At 46.2% G+C, this 18190-nt stretch overlaps 1 long non-coding RNA gene across 4 annotated transcripts in view; it reads left to right on the forward strand.

Moving 5' to 3' along the window:
• Positions 1-279: 279 nt before the first annotated feature.
• Positions 280-18190, forward strand: part of LOC139229168 (uncharacterized) — a 98738-nt gene continuing 80827 nt past the window's right edge. For 3 of the 4 annotated variants that reach the window (XR_011587669.1, XR_011587672.1, XR_011587671.1), the window contains exons 1-2: positions 287-318; positions 12190-12404. This is a non-coding gene — a long non-coding RNA (uncharacterized lncRNA). Of the gene's footprint in view, positions 319-12189; positions 12405-18190 lie in introns of all 4 variants that reach the window. The other variant, XR_011587670.1, reaches the window with a different exon arrangement.

Here is an 18190-nt window from a genome sequence, read left to right on the forward strand (position 1 = left end):
GACCAGGTTTGTAAACAGAAGAATATATAATTACTATGCTCTTTGATTCAATAACATAATCACACCACGATGCCACTTTTCTAGAACATTTGAACTTTATTTAAAATGAAGATAATGCACAAAACAGAATGATAAAATTTCATGCAATACAACTGGTTGCAGTTTAAACTTTCCTCAGCAGACCACATGTTCAGGATTGAACTAATTTTTTGGAACAGGCTGTTCCAGGACTGGCCCCTCCTCCCTGTGTAATAATAATGCCCTTTAACCTTTCAACAAGGGGCCTTCAGGAATCAGACAGCCTACAGTTGCCTTGGGGTAAGTCATTTTTCGTGAGCTGTATTTTTCTAGCAAAATCTAAATAATCCAGCTGAGTTCAGAGATTCAGACAGAGTTTTAACAACTCATCTGAAGATACACAGGAGTACCTCCAGCTACAGGAAGCAATGGGAGCCAAGTAATGAGCCCAGCTGTGTGAGACCTGCTAAAGCCATGTGCCAGACAAGGAATGTGGTAGGCAATTTGTAAGCCACATACCACAGTTCACATGTAGTTCTGGTTCTATAACATTGCTTTTATATTGGCCTTGCTTTAATTTGAATTACAGGAAACCAGTATCTTGCGTGCTTACACTGCCAAATTTGGCCTGGTGACAGACTTGTGGATATATTGAGAGACTTTGGAGAAGTGAATTAAAAGGTCTAATCTATTCACACCTGAATATTAAATAACTCTATTATGTATTAAAATGACAAATGCCACTGATTTACAAACTGCCTTAATTTTCACCAGGGACAGAACAACTGTGCACACGACTGCAAAAAAACTATCAGAGTATTATGTGCACAAAATGCACTTACACCAACGTAAATGACAAGATGGGGGTTAACATGATTTTTTTCCCCCAAGAGATCTTATGTGCAATATCTCATTCAGTCCATAGTGCTTCCTTGTGCAATCCAGTTCTCAATTTATCCCAGTTTACACCTTCACTGCATTGCAAGTATTTGAGTGAAATGATATGGAAATGATGAAAGGGCCCTTGTGAGAGCATCTGTGGAAACAATATAGTGACAGGAAACTGAGTGACTAAGATCACATCTACAGTTCAGAGATGCAAATATATATTATATTCATGTTAACAGGAGGGGAAGATTCAATTTCATTTCATAGTACACATGTGTACTATTGCCAGAGAATTGCTGGTTAGTTTCGATAATTGACATTTTTATTAATTACCATGCTACCCTCAAAATACTTGGGTTTAAAATTACAGATTTCATGAAATTTGCAAATATTTAAATTTTCTAAGTTATAATTTGTCATAAAATCACTCTAGGAGCAAAAATGTAACATCTGAATCATAAAACTAGATTTTAGGGTTGGCATGCAGTGTTATAAGTATGATAGGATTTTATATGTTTGTGCATGTCAGCATTTAAAGCTGAGACTTAGTTTGGGAAATTGCATAGCGCCCGTTTGGGGGTGGTAGCATCTGCGAGACGGGACTTTTTGCACCAGTCGTGGAAGACCCGCCCCGCTCTCGAAATTGAGGTTACCGCCTCCGAGAGGAAGTGAAGTGCAAAAACAAATGCTCCACTTCCTCTCTGGGGCGCTAACGGAGCGGGAGCAAAGTAAGCAAGGCGCTACGCTATGCACTCGGCCGCGTAGTGCTGCCATGTAGGAGGGGCCGGACGTCCGGTACACGCCCCCTGAAGCTGTCGCTGTCATCGCCGGGCGCAGCTTCAGGGGGCAATACCCAATTTAGGGTCATCACTGCTGGTGCAATGGAGTGGGGCCACGGGTTGCGACCGCCGCTATACTCCCGCTGAATGTAGCAGGAGTCGTTAGCAGTGCCGCACCCAGATGAAAATAATTTGCCCCCATTAGCAGCCACCCCCCCTCACCGCCCCCAGCGCAAATTACCCGAATTTCTAGGCCTTAGCATTTCAACCACGTGTCAAATTGTTAGAATTTCACAAAATAAATTGGCATTATCACTGGGATTGGAGATTATTCATAACAACTGTAAAGTCTTGCCCCTCAGTACAGATTCACACGAGGCATGTAGTGAAGTCAAGGTCACTCTGGACCTGCACCTTTATTTCACAGCTCTGGAATGCTGCACTTGCCTGAGACCTGTCCTTATATACCTGTCTCTTGCAAGTGCACCTCTGGTGGTCAGGTATGCTGGTGGTTACAGGTCATATCTTATTACAGTCATGTATAGCATGTTAGGATACAGTTATATATAATAATGTAAGATACATGACATCACCCTCCCCCAAGGTCTTATTGTCTTTATGGGTTCAGTCTCTCAGGTGGTCTACACTCTCGCGTGGAGCGTCTGAGTTGTGGTTCAGTTGTTTGCCTTGGTGTCTGTTTTTCTTTGGGTATGGTTGCTGGTATCTCGCCTGGGCTGTCTGTTTCGATTGGTGTGATTGTTGTTGACTCGCCTGGGCTGTCTGTTGTGATTGCCCTTTCCTCAGGTTGTTCCCGCTGTCCGTCCACCAGGTGTGGTGCAAGTTCCACATTGCAGTCTGCCTCTGGTTCCGCAGTATTGTTGGTAAATCTGCTTTTGACTTGGTCTACATGCCTCCGGCAGGTTTTGCCATTGTCCATTTGTACTACCAGGAGCCTGTTTCCTTCCTTGCCCGTTACTGTCCCTGCAAGCCATTTGGACATAGTTTAGTACAAACACTTTGTCCCCTATCTCATTCCATCTCCCCCTCGAATTTCTGTCATGGTACTCAATCAGCTTATGGCACTTTGCCTCAACGATTTCGTGCATGTCTGGGAGGATTAATGAGAGCCTTGTTTTTAAAGTCCTTTTCATCAACAGTTGCGTGGGGGGGATCCCAGTCAGTGAGTGCGGACGAGATCTGTATGCCAGCAGCAGTCGCGACAGGCGACCCTGCAGCGTGGGACCTTGGATTTTAAGCATGCCTTGTTTAATGATTTGCACTGCTCTTTCCGCCGTTGGAGGCCGGCTTGAACGGTGCCGTCTTGACGTGATTTATGCTGTGGTCAATTATAAAGTCTTGGAATTCTGCGCTGGTGAAGCACGGACCATTGTCACTGACCAATATGTCAGGGATTCCGTGCATTGCAAACATGGTTGCGAGGCTCTCCACAATGGTGGAAGTTGTGCTCGAGTTTAAAATGGTGCATTCGATCCACTTTGAAAATGCACCTACAACTATGAGGAACATTTTGCCCATGAATGGGCCCGCATAGTCTACGTGCACCCGCGACCACGGTTTGGTAGGCCAGGGCCAGGGGCTCAGTGGAGCCTCCCTGGGGGCATTGCTGAGTTGGGCACAAATGGTGCACCTTCGGACGCAGAGCTTAAGGTCCGCGTCAATACCAGGCCAGCAGACGTGGGATCTGGCTATGGCTTTCATGAGAACGATCCCCGGGTGCTCACGGTGGAGCTCCCGGACAAATGCCTCTCTGCCTTGCAGAGGCATGACTACGCGGCTGCCCCACATCAGGCAGTCTGCTTGTAGTGATAGCTCATGCATGCGCCTGTGAAAGGGTTTTAATTCCTCGGGGCAGGCATCACGAGCCTCTGCCCAGTCACCGGTTAGGACACATCTTTTTACTAAGGATAACGTGGGGTCGCTGGCCGTCCAGGCTCTGATTTGGCGAGCCGTTATGGGCGAACCTGTGGACTCAAAGGCATTGATTGCCATGACTATCTCACAGTCCTGTTCGTCAGACCCTTCCATGGTCGCCAGGGGTAGCCTGCTGAGCGCGTCGGCACAGTTGTCTGTGCCTTGTCTGTGCCTTATGGTATAGTCATAGGTCAGCATGAGTGCCCACCATTGAATTCGCGCCGAGGCGTTGGCGTTTATTGCCTTTCTATCAGATAGGAGGGACGTGAGGGGCTTGTGGTCGGTTTCTAACGATAACTTGGCCCCGAAAAGGTATTGGTGCATCTTTTTGACACCGTACACGCACGCGAGCGCCTCCTTCTCTACCATTCCGTACCCGCGCTCCGAACGTGAAAGTTACCTGAAGGCATAAGCTATGGGTTGTAATTTGCCCGCACTATTGACATGTTGCAAAACGCACCTGACCCCATACGCTGATGCATCGCATGTGAGAACTAACTTTTTACCTGGGTCAAAGAAAGTCAAAACACTGTTGGAACACAGAAGATTGTGTGACTTATTGAAGGCGCGTTCCTGGGTGTCCCCCCATAACCAATCGCACCCCTTTCTGAGTAGCACGTGGAGAGGCTCCAGCAGTGTGCTTCAGTTCTGCATAAAGTTCCCAAAGTAATTGAGTAGCCCAAGAAAGGCGCGCAGTTCTGAGACATTCCGGGGCCTGGGTGCCAGACGAATTGCTTCTGTTTTGGACTCTGTTGGGCGGATTCCATCAGCGGCAATCCTTCTGCCCAAAAATTCAACCTCAGGTGCGAGAAACAGGCACTTGGATTTCTTCACTCGTAGGCCTACCCGATCCAACCGCTTTAGTACTTCCTCCAAATTACGGAGATGGGAATCGGTGTCCCTGCCCGTGATAAGTATGTCATCTTGAAATACAACCGTCCCCGGGATGGACTTGAGCAGACTCTCCATGTTGCGCTGGAATATGGCAGCTGCCGACCTGATGCCGAATGGGCATCAATTGTACATGAAAAGGCCTTGATGTGTGTTGATAGCAGTGAGTAGCTTGGATTCCTCGGGCAATTCTTGCGTCATATACGTAGATGTGAGGTCTAATTTTGAGAAAAGTTTACCTCCAGCCAATGTGGCAAATAAGTCCTCCGCTCTGGGCAGCGGGTACTGGTCCTGTAGGGAGACTCTGTTTACGGTAGATTTTTAGTCCCCACAGATTCGTACGGATCCATCAGGCTTCATGACTGGGACAATGGGACTTGCCCAGTCGCTAAATTCCACAGGTGATATAATGCCTTCCCGCAGAAGCCTGTCTAGTTCGTGTTCAATCTTTTCCCTCATCACATAGGGTACAGCTCTGGCCTTGTGATGGACCGGTCTAGCATCCTGTGTGATGTAGATTTTGACTTTGGCCCCTTTGAAAGTGCCCACACCTGGCTGAAAGAGATGTTCAAATCACTTTGTAACTGTTGAGCAGGAGGTCCGTTCCTCTAATGACATGGCATGGACATTGTCCCATTTCCAGTTTAGTTTTGCCAGCCAGTTTCTCCCCAGCAGTGCTGGGGGGTTTTCGGGGACAAGCCACAGGGGAAGTCGGTTCACTGTCCCTTTGTGTGTGACAGAGAGCATGGCGCTGCTGAGGACTGGTACGATTTCTTTGGTGTCGGTCCTTAGTGTGGTGTCGACCCTTGTGAGTTTTTGTTTGTCTCTTTTATGCGGCCACAGTTGTTCAAATTGTTGAGCGCCCATGAGAGATTGACTCGCTCCCGTATCCAGCTCCACGTTGACAGATATCCCGTTGAGTAGGACCCTCATCATTATAGGTGGCGTCCTGTTGTAGGAGCAGCGGCCATTGATCGTGTTGACCCGCTGTACATCGGTGTCCCGGGGACTGTCCCCACCATCTTCTGGTCCGCTTTCCGACCCATCCAATTCGTATACCAGCCGAGCTGCCATTTGTTTGCACATGCGGGCCAAATGCCCTGTATATTCACAATTTCTGCAAACAGTCTGCTGAAATCGACATTCCCTTGCCGAGTGCCCACCCCCACACCTCCAGCACAGACCTGTTCCATTGTTCAAAGAGTTTCCAAAGAATGAGCTGCGTCTGGCTGATCTCTCTTGAGCTTCTCTCAGTTTGTAGTTGATTGCTCGCATTGTGGGTTGATGAGGTGTGAACGGCCGTTCCTGTGGCCCTTGATGGCTTCTGCCTGCTGTCGAGAACCTGTTCTCCCGGTTTTGTCTGTGTGTGGGGGTAGCAGCTTGTTTAGTGCTGTAAACTTCTTGTTCCAATATTTCGTTAGTTCTCGTATCTGCATTGTAAATCAACCTTGTTTCTTCTTCCCCTACCAAGAATGTCTGTGCAACCAGTGCTGCTGCCTCTAAGGTCAGGTTCTTGGTCTCTATGAGCTTTCGGAATATGCCTGCGTGGCCTATTCCTTCAATGAAAAAGTCTCTCAGTATTTCTCTCCTCAGTTCATCGGAGAACTCACATAACTTAGCCATCCTCCGAAGTTCCGCCACAAAGTCGGGTATGCTCTGGCCCACACAGCGTCTGTAGTTGTAGAACCTGTATCTGGCCATGTGTAGGCTGCTCACTGGCTTCAGGTGGCCTCTTACCAGTGTGCTCAATCTTCAAACGACTTGCTTGCTGGTTTCACGGGTGCCAACAGATCCTTCATTAAAGCGTATGTTTTCGAGCCACAGCTGGTCAAGAGATGGGCTCTTCTCTTGTCTGCCTTATCGTCGCCTAACCAGTCTTTGATTACAAAGCTTTGCTGGAGCCTTTCTATGAAGTCCTCCCAATTGTCTCCCGCATTGTAATTTTCATCTGATCCGTTGTTCGCCATTCTGTGGATTCTGTAATCCCGTAACCCGTCGCCACTGTAAAGTCCTGTCCCCTCAGTACAGATTCACACGAGGCATGTAATGAAGTCAAGGTCACTCTGGACTGCACCCTTATTTCACAGCTCTGAAATGCTGCACTTGCCTGAGACCTGCCCTTATATACCTGTCTCTTGCAAGTGCACCCCTGGTGGTAAGGTATGCTGGTGGTTACAGGTCATATCTTATTACAGTCATGTATAGCATGTTAGGATACAGTTATATATAATAATGTAAGATACATGACAACAACTGGTCAGATCAGTTGTGGAATGGGACTGAAACTTCTCAGGACCAATCAATTAGACATTACTTTCTCCCACTATTAGATGCGCAGAAACTTGAGTCTGGAGGCTGATGGTATCTGAGAATTACAGTTACAAGTGTTTACCTGCAGTGTTTGTCCACCAATAATTTATGTATAACAAGCTGTTAAAATGCTTTTTCATTTTCCTTAAAGCAGAATTTTGGGCCATGCCTGGCTGTTATCTAACTTGGAAATATATTATCTTCACGATTAGATGTAACTGCTGTTTTGAGATAAGGAGAATATTCTATGGTGTGAATGCATTATTTGGCTTTATTTGAGCATTTGTGTACAGTTTGGAAATAATTGATTTAAGCAAATTCTATTCAGCTTCCCATATTGTATGTTTAGAAGAGTTTGGAAATAAAATAGGGGTTGGAATAGTGATTTGTTTTGCTTAAGTTTTAAAATATTATACCAAGATTTCCACATTAATTACTTTACTCATGTTATGCAGACTGTTGGCCTTTGTGTAACTCTGAAAGCTATTTTCAGTTTGTTAGCTCATGGTGGCAGCCCCTTTGTTATTGTATAGTAATTGGGTGGATCACACACCATCCGTGGTAGAGCAGTCAACATCCACAGGAAAGGTGAGGAGTAATATGTATTAATAGGTGGAGAATAGATTACAAAGCCAATATTGGAAGCAGTCAGTTCAGTCCACCTGAGGGCACTCAGCATGTAAACCCTAAACTCTTGTTTTATGATTCAAATGTTATATTCAGCTCCCAGTGTCTGTTTCTTCAAACCACATTTCTGGGCATTTCACTATTTTTAACGAAGCATTCTGAAAATTGCTTCCAATGCAAAAAACTTTTTTGCCAGAATAAAAAAAAAACTTTTTTGCCAGAATAAAAAAAAACAATATAGGCTAGAAATTATCGATGATGATAATATCAGATACCTAATATGTACATATTATAGTCATACATGTTTATTTGTAACTTGCTTAATTGTAATTTTTATTTTAACGCAACCATTTCTAAAGTCACCTGCCCTTTCATCACCTTCCTTCCCACCATCCAGGGCCCAAACGCTACTTCCAGGTAAAACAACGATTAACTTGTACTTCTTCCAACTTAGTATACTGTATTTGCTGCTCACGATGTGGTCTTCTCTACATTGGGGAGTCCAAAGGCAAATTGGGTGACCGCTTTGATCAACACCTCCGTTCAGTCTGCAAGGGTGACTCTGAGCTTCCAGTCTCTTGCCATTTTAATTTTCCGCCCCACTCCCACTCTCACCTCTCTGTCAGAGGGGAGATAGATTTTGAAAGTATACCAGCACAAAATATAAAAGCCGATAGTAAGAGTTTCTACAGGTACATAAAAAGGAAAAGAGTGGCTAAATGTTGGTCCCCTAGAGGATGAGACTGGGGAATTAATAATGGAGAAGAGGGAAATGGCGGAGACATTGAACAAATATTTTGTATCGGTCTTCACGGTAGAAGACACTAAAAACATCCCAATAGTGGATAATCAATGGGCTTTAGGGAGGGAGGAACTTAATACAATCACTATCACTAAAGAAGTAATACTCGGTAAAATAATGAGACTAAAGCAGGACAAGTCCCCTGGACCTGATGGCTTACATCCTAGGGTCTTAAAAGAAGTAGTTGCAGCGATAGTGGATGTATTGGTTGTCATCTACCAAAATTCCCTAGATTCTGGGAAGGTCCCAGTGGATTGGAAAAGGCGGCAGACAAAAAGCAGGAAACTATAGACCAGTTAGCCTAACATCTGTCATTGGGAAAATGCTGGGGTCCATTAGTAAGGAAGCAGTAGCAGGACATTTGGATAAGCATAATTCAATCAAACAGAGTCAGCATGGTTTTATGAAAGGGAAATCATGTTTGACAAATTTGCTGGAGTTCTTTGAGGATGTAACGAGCAGGGTGGAAAAGGGGAAACCAGTGGATGTCGTGTATTTGGATTTCCAGAAGGCATTCAATAAGATGCCACATAAAAGGTTACTGCACAAGATAAAAGTTCATGGGGGTTGGGGGTAATTTATTAGCATGGATAGAGGATTGGCTTACAGAAAAATGGGTCATTTTCCAGTTGGCAAACAGTAACTAGTGGGGTGCCGCAGGGATCGGTGCTGGTGCCTCAAGTATTTACAATCTATATTAATGACTTGGATGAAGGGACCGAGTGTAATGTTACCAAGTTTGCTTATGATACAAAGATGGGTGAGAAAGCAAATTGTGAGGAGGACACAAAAAAATCTGCAAAGGGATATGGGGGCTCAATTTTCCCCAGTGATTTGCGACGTTTTTTTGGCGCAGGCCGCTTTTTTTGGCCTAAGTTAAAAAAAATACGTTTCCCCAATCAATTTGCACCAGCGTAACTCAGTTAGTTACAATTTTTTTAGTTTTTTTTTCAGTCAAAGGGGCTTATCCTGCCACCCGCGCCAATTCTAGCCAGTTAGGCAAGTTTGGCCAACTCAGAGTTACTCCAGTTCTTCTTAGGCCGGCGTATGTGGTCTCTGCAGAACAACCTTCTGGTGAGTTAAGGAAATCAGTGCAGGTAAGGAAATCAGCGCAGCAGATGCCCGTCAGCAGCAGCAGGAGAGGTAAGAGAGAGTGGGAGAGGGGTGGGCAAGCCTTTTGGGTATAGTTAGGTGCAAGGACTAGGAGGGAGGAAACCATTCGGCCTGGAATAGGTGTGGGGATCGGGAGGGAGGAGGCCATTCGGCTGGGATAGAAGTGGGGACCGAGCGGGAGGAGGCCATTCGGCCTGGGATAGGTGTGGGGATCGGGAGGGTGGAGGCCATTCCGCCTGGGATAGGTGTGGGGATCGGGAGGGAGGAGGGCATTCTGCCTGGGATAGGAGTGGGGACCGAGCGGGAGGAGGCCATTCGGCCTGGGATAGGTGCGGGGATTGGGAGGGAGGAGGCCATTCAGCCTGGGATAGGAGTGGGGACCGAGCGGGAGGAGGCCATTCGGCCTGGGATAGGTGCCGGGACCGGCATCGGGTAGGGGAGGGGGGGAAAGACTTTAATAATTTAATGGAGGTAAGTTGCTGCAGTGTTTAATGTGCTTGTGCAGGTTGCGAGCTGGCTGTGTTTCACTTTCCAGCCTCAGCCCGCATTGTGTACCTGGTTAGTGGCAACCAGATCTTTTTGGCGCAGATCAAGGCTCCACCCCCAAAATTAAACGACAGGCTAGGCGGCGCTAAAATGAAGAAATCAAACGGGGCAACTTTGGAAGATTTTTTATTGCCGTACTTGGGCCCCCAAAAAACGGGTGTAACTCTTCAGGTACGCCAAAAAACAGCTTTGGGGAAAATTAAGCCCTCTAGACAGGCTAAGTGAGTGGGCAAAAATTTGGCAGATGGAGTATAATGTGGGAAAATGTGAGGTTATCCACTTTGGCAGAAAAAATAGAAAAGCTAATTATAATTTAAATGGAGAAAAATTGCAAAGTGCTGCAGTATAGAGGGGCCTGGGGGTCCTTGTGCATGAAACACAAAAGGTTAGTATGCAGGTACAGCAAGTGATCAGGACGGCAAATGGAATGTTGGCCTTTATTGAAAGGGGGATAGAGTATAAAAGCAGAGAAGTCCTGCTACAGCTGTACAGGGTATTGGTGAGGCCACACCTAGAGTACTGCATACAGTTTTGGTCTCCGTATTTAAGGAAGGATATACTTGCATTGGAGGCTGTTCAGAGAAGGTTCACTAGGTTGATTCCTGAGATGAGGGGGTTGACTTATGAAGATAGGTTGAGCAAGTTGGGCCCATACTCATTGGAGTTCAGAAGAATGAGAGGTGATCTTGTCGAAACATATAAGATAATGAGGAGGCTCGACAAGGTGGATGCAAAGAGGATATTTCCATTCATAGAGGAAACTAAAACTAGGGGACATAGTCTCAGAATAAGGGGCCGCCCATTTAAAACTAGGAGGAATTTCTTCTCTCAGAGGGTTGTAAATCTATGGAATTCTCTGCCCCAGAGAGCTGTGGAGGCTGGGTCATTGAATATATTTAAGATAGAGATAGACAGATTTTTGAGCGATAAGGGAATAAAGGGTTATGGGGAGCGGGCAGGGAAGTGGAGCTGAGTCCATGATCAGATCAGCCATGATCTTATTAAATGGCGGAGCAGGCTCGAGTAGGCCTACTCCTACTCCTGCTCCTAGATCTTACGCTCTTATGTCCTTGGTCTCCCACACTGTTCCCATGAAGCTGAACACAAGCTCGATGCACTTCACAGCCTTCCAGCCTCAACAACTTCAGATCATAAACATCGCTCCCATTTTCTAGGACAGCAGGTGCTGGTAATAACTTTTCCAATTCCCATATATTCCTCCTCTGGATCCATCTTTTGTTTCTTTATTGTCCCGTTACCACCCACTTTTGCCCTGTACCATCATACCTTTTGTCATTTAATCTCTCCTGCCTTCCATCCAATCACAGACCTTCCCTTTTGTTCTTTCCACCATTTACCCCCTATTTTCTTGGCTGTGTACTTGCCTATAATCTGTTAAATCTCTAACTTCTTCCAGTTCTGATGAAAGTTCATCGACCTGAAACGTTTACTCAGTTTCTCTCTCCGCAGATGCTGTCTTACCTGCTTCCAGCATTTTCTGTTTTTATTTCAGATTTCCAACATCCGCAGTATTTTGCGTCATTTCTAAAGTTACGTTTTTCCCTATACTCCCAATTGTTGAAAGTTTGTTTTATTACAATTTAATTCATTGCAATTTGTGCTTATATGCAAATGTGGCATGCAGAAATCCTGCTTTAACAAGACTTATCAGTTTTAAACCTGAGGCTTTTGCCTCTCAATCTGATTGGGTTCAGTAGTCAACGTGCCTAAGAACCAGAGAGAAGGTGATTGGTAGCAAAATAGGAAAAGAACACCTAATGTTGTTATTGTGCGCTAACCAAATGGGCTCGGACAAGGTCAAACCTCTAGTAATCGGTAAAAGCAAGGACCCTCGATGTATTCAAAATGTGAAAACTTTTCCTACTGATTATGAAAGCTTCCTAAAGCTACTTAAAAAATAATATGATTTATTTAAAATAGTTAAGTCAGCATACCCTCAATCCAGGTAATCCCCTGCCTGCCTCTGCACAGATGTAGTAGTGAGCCAATTTTGTCTTGTGTTTGTAGAATGCACTACCAGTTGAAAATTATTGTAAGTACATGCTGTGTAAGATTTCAGTTCTCAAAATAACATGATGGGCCACATCTTGCTGGAGCGGGGCATCTCGTGGTGAACGCGTTAGACTTTCCCACATTACAACACTGACTACACTTCAAAAGTACTTCATTGGCTGTAAAGTGCTTTGAGACGTCCGGTGGTCGTGAAAGGCGCTATATGAATCCAAGTCTTTCTTTCTTTCTTTCTTTTGCTGCACCATTCAGCTTCAAAAATGTTTGCGCTGTAACTTGCTGGACGTGCGAATGGGACCTTAGTGAACAGCGGGACCAACCGTCTATCTCCTTAACCAATAAGATTTCAGGATTGAGAAAGAAACAGAGGAGCAACGGAGAAGGAGAGTGAATTAGAGTCAAATCTGGTACAGAAGGACAGGGAAAGAAAGATTGGATTAAGAGAAAGAGAAAAAAAGAGAGGAAAAGTAAGAAAAAACATTTACATTTTAAATTTTACATTCAAAAAAATCTCCAACAAATCACTACTTGAAGGAATGAGACCCTACAGTTAAAATTGTTCCCTCTTTGAAACAGAGAGGTTGATTGGCATTGCATTAACAATTATCATGTCGTTAAAAGGGCACTTACACTCTTAATTACCAGCCTTAACTTTCTGTGGCAAATTTAATAGGTAATTAATGTGCAAAACCAACAAGTTCCTAAAAGTAACAGGGTGCCTAAGGGAGAGATGCTATTTGTGCGAAGAAAATGACGGGTTCTGGAGATTCATAATTCACGGCGTATCTCTTAATCCCCTGAACTTGCTGGTCGATTTGTATATTAATAACGGCGTCATTAACAGAATGTTATTTTCCAGCAAGATTTGGTGTGATGTAGCTGAGGTTAGATTACCAGTTGAAAGGAACTGGACCCTGTAGAGTTGCATTGAAGTCTCCACTTTTATGTCATAACATATCTGTGCCACTTCCAGAATAAAAAATATTTTTGTCTCAAAAGACAGAATTAAAGTAGGCACAACATGTTAGAAACTGCACCAAATAAAGAGTCAAAATTTAAATATTGGTGAGTATTCCTACACAATCCATAAAACCTAAGTTGTGTGCCTTCAGTGCTTGCATCTGCTGCAAATTTTGTTGTGGCATTCTTCAGGTAATTTTCCCTCCAATAAAAGTGGTTAATAGATGGGTATACCAGCAGCTTAAGTTATGAGGAGCCAATATACTACTGCACTTTCAGTCTAACATCTTAGGCTGGATTTTTGGCTTTTTGCGATTTCGCCCGTTTCAGGGTGCAAATCGTGGCAAAACCAAAATTTTAGCGCTGGGTTAGCGTTAGTGTCAGAGTGCACAACTTTCGGCAAATGAAAGTTTGGAAACAACGGGTGTTAGCGCTAACTCCGGTGTTGCATGACAGAATTTGTGCGCCGGAGCCAAAAATTCCAAACGTTAAAAAAAATCCGCCATTCTGCGCATGCGCAAATTTTTTTTTCCCGTGCTTCTAGTCTACTGTCTGATCACAGCCGCTAATGCAGGGTGCAGCCGCACACAAGCGCAGTACATCCGGGGCTGAATCAGCCATTTTATTATTCGATTTTGATGGCGGAGGAGGAGGACAACAGGCAGCGTACGAGACAATTTACACAGGAGGCTAACAAAACTCTCGTGGAGGCTGTGGAGAGGAGATGGCAGGAACTACACAGGAGGGGTGGATCTGAACCCCTGCCAGCCATTTTTAACAGAATCTTGAGGGAGATTGCTGAGGGGGTCTCTGCCTCAGACAGTGTAATAAGGGCTGCCACACAGTGCCGGAAAAAGTTCAATGATCTTTCAAGGGTCGTTAGCGTGAGTACAATTTGTATTTATGCACTCCTTTATTACTTAAATTATAAATCTGACACGTTATTTGTTCTCATGCTGTTGCTATCTCTGAGCACTCTTTGGGTTGCCTCCTCAAATGCATGACACATAGGTAGGCTTAGTGTGGCACTCTACTTTCCATGAATGATCTCTACACATTATTAAGATTGCTTTCTGAGATCCCATAAGATGTTTCCGTACTTCGATGTCCTCCTGATGAACCACGTGCAACTTCCAAGTCCATTAAACGGAGGATTGTATTACATTCAGACAGTATGGTATAAGTGCTTTGGTGGCTATCTGTGTGTGTCACAAGAGCAGATGGCCCCTCTGGTAACAATTCCCATTTTCATCTCTGAAGGCAAAGAAATCCCACAACCACTGTGAGCAGTTGAGGACCAGGAGTTGACGGTCCGCCTCGGACCTTGCCACTTACGGACCTGGAGGAGTGAGTGCCAGCGAGTGGCAGGCCTCATCGGCATCTCAGGTCGGGCAACTGCCACTGGTGGCGCTGACCCCTGCTTAGATACTTGAGGATAAGTCCTGCACACTGCCTGGGCTATGTTGGGGCAATGTGACGCAGTGCCTGTGGACTAGAATTGGGGCAATGTGATGCAATGTCTGTGGACTAGGGTTGGGGCAATGTGATGCAGTGTCTGTGGACTAGGGTTGGGGCAATGTGATGCAGTGTCTGTGGACTAGGGTTGGGGCAATGTGATGCAGTGTCTGTGGACTAGATATAACGGAGTAGTGCAGGCCCTTCAAATGAGCCTAAGCTATGTGACCTTCCTCATGTCACCCTGCCCCCTCCCTGCTCCTAACCACTCGTCTGTTGCTTTCTACTTCCAGATAACCAGTCACAGGCGCCGCATCCCTCAGGTCAACCCTCCACATCAGGCCATCATCATGTGGAGGAGGAGGAGGAATTTAGGGAAGAGGAGTTGACGGAACACCAACTCCGGGGTTGGGGTGGGGAGGCAGATGCAATCTACACCTCTTTTACCATTGGCAAACACCTCGTCCGAGGCTTTGAGATCGCTGAGGTTCCTGGGACCAGTAGCGTGCAACAACGCAGTTCTGGGGTCGAATCCCGTATGCCATCTCTCTGGAGGGTGAGTTGGCAAAGTCAGTCTGCTGACAGACAGGCAGATGCGGAACTGGCCGTGGTGGGAATGTCCAGGGAGAGCATTGTCATGTATCTTACATTATTATATATAACTGTACCCTAACATGCTATACATGACTGTAATAAGATATGACCTGTAACCACCAGCATACCTTACCACCAGGGGTGCACTTGCAAGAGACAGGTATATAAGGACAGGTCTCAGGCAAGTGCAGCATTCCAGAGCTGTGAAATAAAGGTGCAGGTCCAGAGTGACCTTGACTTCACTACATATCTCGTGTGAATCTGTACTGAGGGGACAGGACTTTACAGTGGCGACGAGTTACGGGATTACAGAATCCACAGAATGGCGAACAATGGATCAGATGAAAAGTACAATGCTGGAGACAATTGGGAGGACTTTATAAAAAGGCTCCAGCAAAGCTTTGTAACCAAAGACTGGTTAGGAGATGACAAAGCAGACAAGAGAAGAACCCATCTCTTGACCAGCTGTGGCTCGAAAACATACGCTTTAATGAAGGATCTGCTGGCACCCGAGAAACCAGCAAGCAACTCGTTTGAAGAATTGAGCACACTGGTAAGAGACCACCTGAAGCCAGCGAGCAGCCTACACATGGCCAGACACAGGTGTGGGCCAGAGCATACCCGACTTCGTGGCGGAACTTCGGAGGTTGGCTAGTTTATGTGAGTTCTCCGATGAACTGAGGAGAGAAATGCTGAGAGACTTTTTCATTGAAGGAATAGGCCACGCAGGCATATTCTGAAAGCTCATAGAGACCAAGAACCTGACCTTAGAGGCAGCAGCACTGGTTGCACAGACATTCTTGGTAGGGGAAGAAGAAACGAGGTTGATTTACAATGCAGATATGACAACTAACGAAATATCAGAACAAGAAGTTCACAGCATTAAACAAGCTGCTACCCCCATACACAGATAAAACTGGGAGAACAGGCTCTCGACAGCAGGCAGTGGCGCCAGAAGCCATCAAGGGCCACAGGAACGGCCATTCACACCTCATCAACCCACAATGCGAGCAATCAACTACAAACTGAGAGAAGCTCAAGAGAGATCAGCCAGACGCAGCTCATTCTTTGCAAGCAGTCTGTGCTGGAGGTGTGGGGGTGGGCACTCGTCAAGGGGATGTCGATTTCAGCAAAGTGTTTGCAGGGCATTTGGCCCGCATGTGCAAAAAAACGGCAGCTCGGCTGGTATACGAATCGGATGGGTCGGAAAGCGGACCAGAAGATGGTGGGGACAGTACCCGGGACACCGATGTACAGCGGGTCAACACGATCAATGGCCGCTGCTCCTACAACAGGACGACTCCTATAATGATGAGGGTCCTACTCAACGGGATACCTGTCAACATGGAGCTGGATACGGGAGCGAGTCAATCTCTCATGGGCGCTCAACAATTTGAACAACTGTGGCCGCATAAAAGAGACAGACCAAAACTCACAAGGGTGAACACCAAACTAAGGACCTATACAAAAGAAATCGTACCAGTCCTCGGCAGCGCCATGCTCTCTGTCACACACAAAGGGACAGTGAACCGACTTCCCCTGTGGATTGTCCCCGGAGACCCCCCAGCACTGCTGGGGAGAAGCTGGCTGGCAAAACTAAACTGGAAATGGGATGATGTCCATGCCATGTCATTAAAGGAACAGACGTCCTGCTCAACAGTTATAAAGTGATTTGAACATCTCTTTCAGCCAGGTGTGGACACTTTCAAAGGGGCCAAAATCAAAATCTACAGGCCAGAGCTGTACCCTATGTGATGAGGGAAAAGATTGAACACGAACTAGACAGGCTTCTGCGGGAAGGCATTATATCACCTGTGGAATTTAGCGACTGGGCAAGTCCCATCGTCCAAGTCATGAAGCCTGATGGATCCGTACAAATCTGTGGGGACTACAAATCTACCATAACCAGAGTCTCCCTACAGGACCAGTACCCGCTGCCCAGAGCGGAGGATGGATATAAACACATTGGCTGGAGGTAAACTTTTCTCAAAACTAGACCTCACATCTGCCGATATGACGCAAGAATTGCCCAAGGAATCCAAGTTACTCACCACCATCAACACACATCGAGGCCTTTTCATGTACAATCGATGCCCATTCGGCATCAGGTTGGCAGCTGCCATATTCCAACACAACATGGAGAGTCTGCTCAAGTCCATCCCGGGGACGGTTGTATTTCAAGACGACATACTTATCACCGTAATTTGGAGGAAGTACTAAAACGGTTGGATCGAGTAGGCCTACGAGTCAAGAAATCCAAGTGCCTGTTTCTCACACCCGAGGTTGAATTTTTGGGCAGAAGGATTGCCGTTGATGGAATCCGCCCAACAGAGTCCAAAACAGAAGCAATTCGCCTGGCACCAGGCCCCAGAATGTCTCAGAACTGCGCGCCTTTCTCGGGCTAATCAATTACTTTGGGAACTTTATGCAGAACTTAAGCACGCTGCTGGAGCCTCTCCATGTGCTACTGAGGAAGGTGTGTGATTGGTTTTGGGGGGACGCCCAGGAACGCGCCTTCAATAAGGCACGCAACCTTCTGTGTTCCAACAGTGTTTTGACTTTCTTTGACCCAGGAAAAAAGCTAGTTCTCACATGCGATGCGTCAGCGTATGGGGTCGGGTGCGTTTTACAACATGTCAATAGTGCGGGCAAATTACAACCCATAGCTTATGCCTCCAGGTCACTTTCGCAGGCGGAGCGCGGGTACGGAATGGTAGAGAAGGAGGTGCTCGCGTGCGTGTACGGTGTCAAAAAGATGCACCAATACCTTTTTCGGGGCCAAGTTCGCGTTAGAAACTGACCACAAGCCCCTCACGTCCCTCCTATCTGAGAGCAAGGCAATAAACGCCAACGCCTCGGCGTGAATTCAATGGTGGGCACTCATGCTGGCGTCCTACGACTATACCATAAGGCACAGACTAGGCACAGACAACTGTGCCGACACGCTCAGCAGGCTAACCCTGGCGACCACGGAAGGGTCTGACGAACAGGACTGTGAGATAGTCATGGCAATCAATGCTTTTGAGTCCACAAGTTCGCCCATGACGGCTCGCCAAATCAGAGCCTGGACGACCAGCGACCCCACGTTATACTTAGTAAAAAGATGTGTCCTAACCGGTGACTGGGCAGAGGCTCGCGATGCCTGCCCCGAGGAATTAAAACCCTTTCACAGGGCATTGCATGAGCTATCACTACAAGCAGACTGCCTGATGTGGGGCAGCCGAGTAGTCAGGCCTCTGTGAGG

This window comes from Pristiophorus japonicus, chromosome 18 (assembly GCF_044704955.1).
Source record: "Pristiophorus japonicus isolate sPriJap1 chromosome 18, sPriJap1.hap1, whole genome shotgun sequence".
Taxonomy (NCBI): Eukaryota; Metazoa; Chordata; class Chondrichthyes; family Pristiophoridae; genus Pristiophorus; species Pristiophorus japonicus.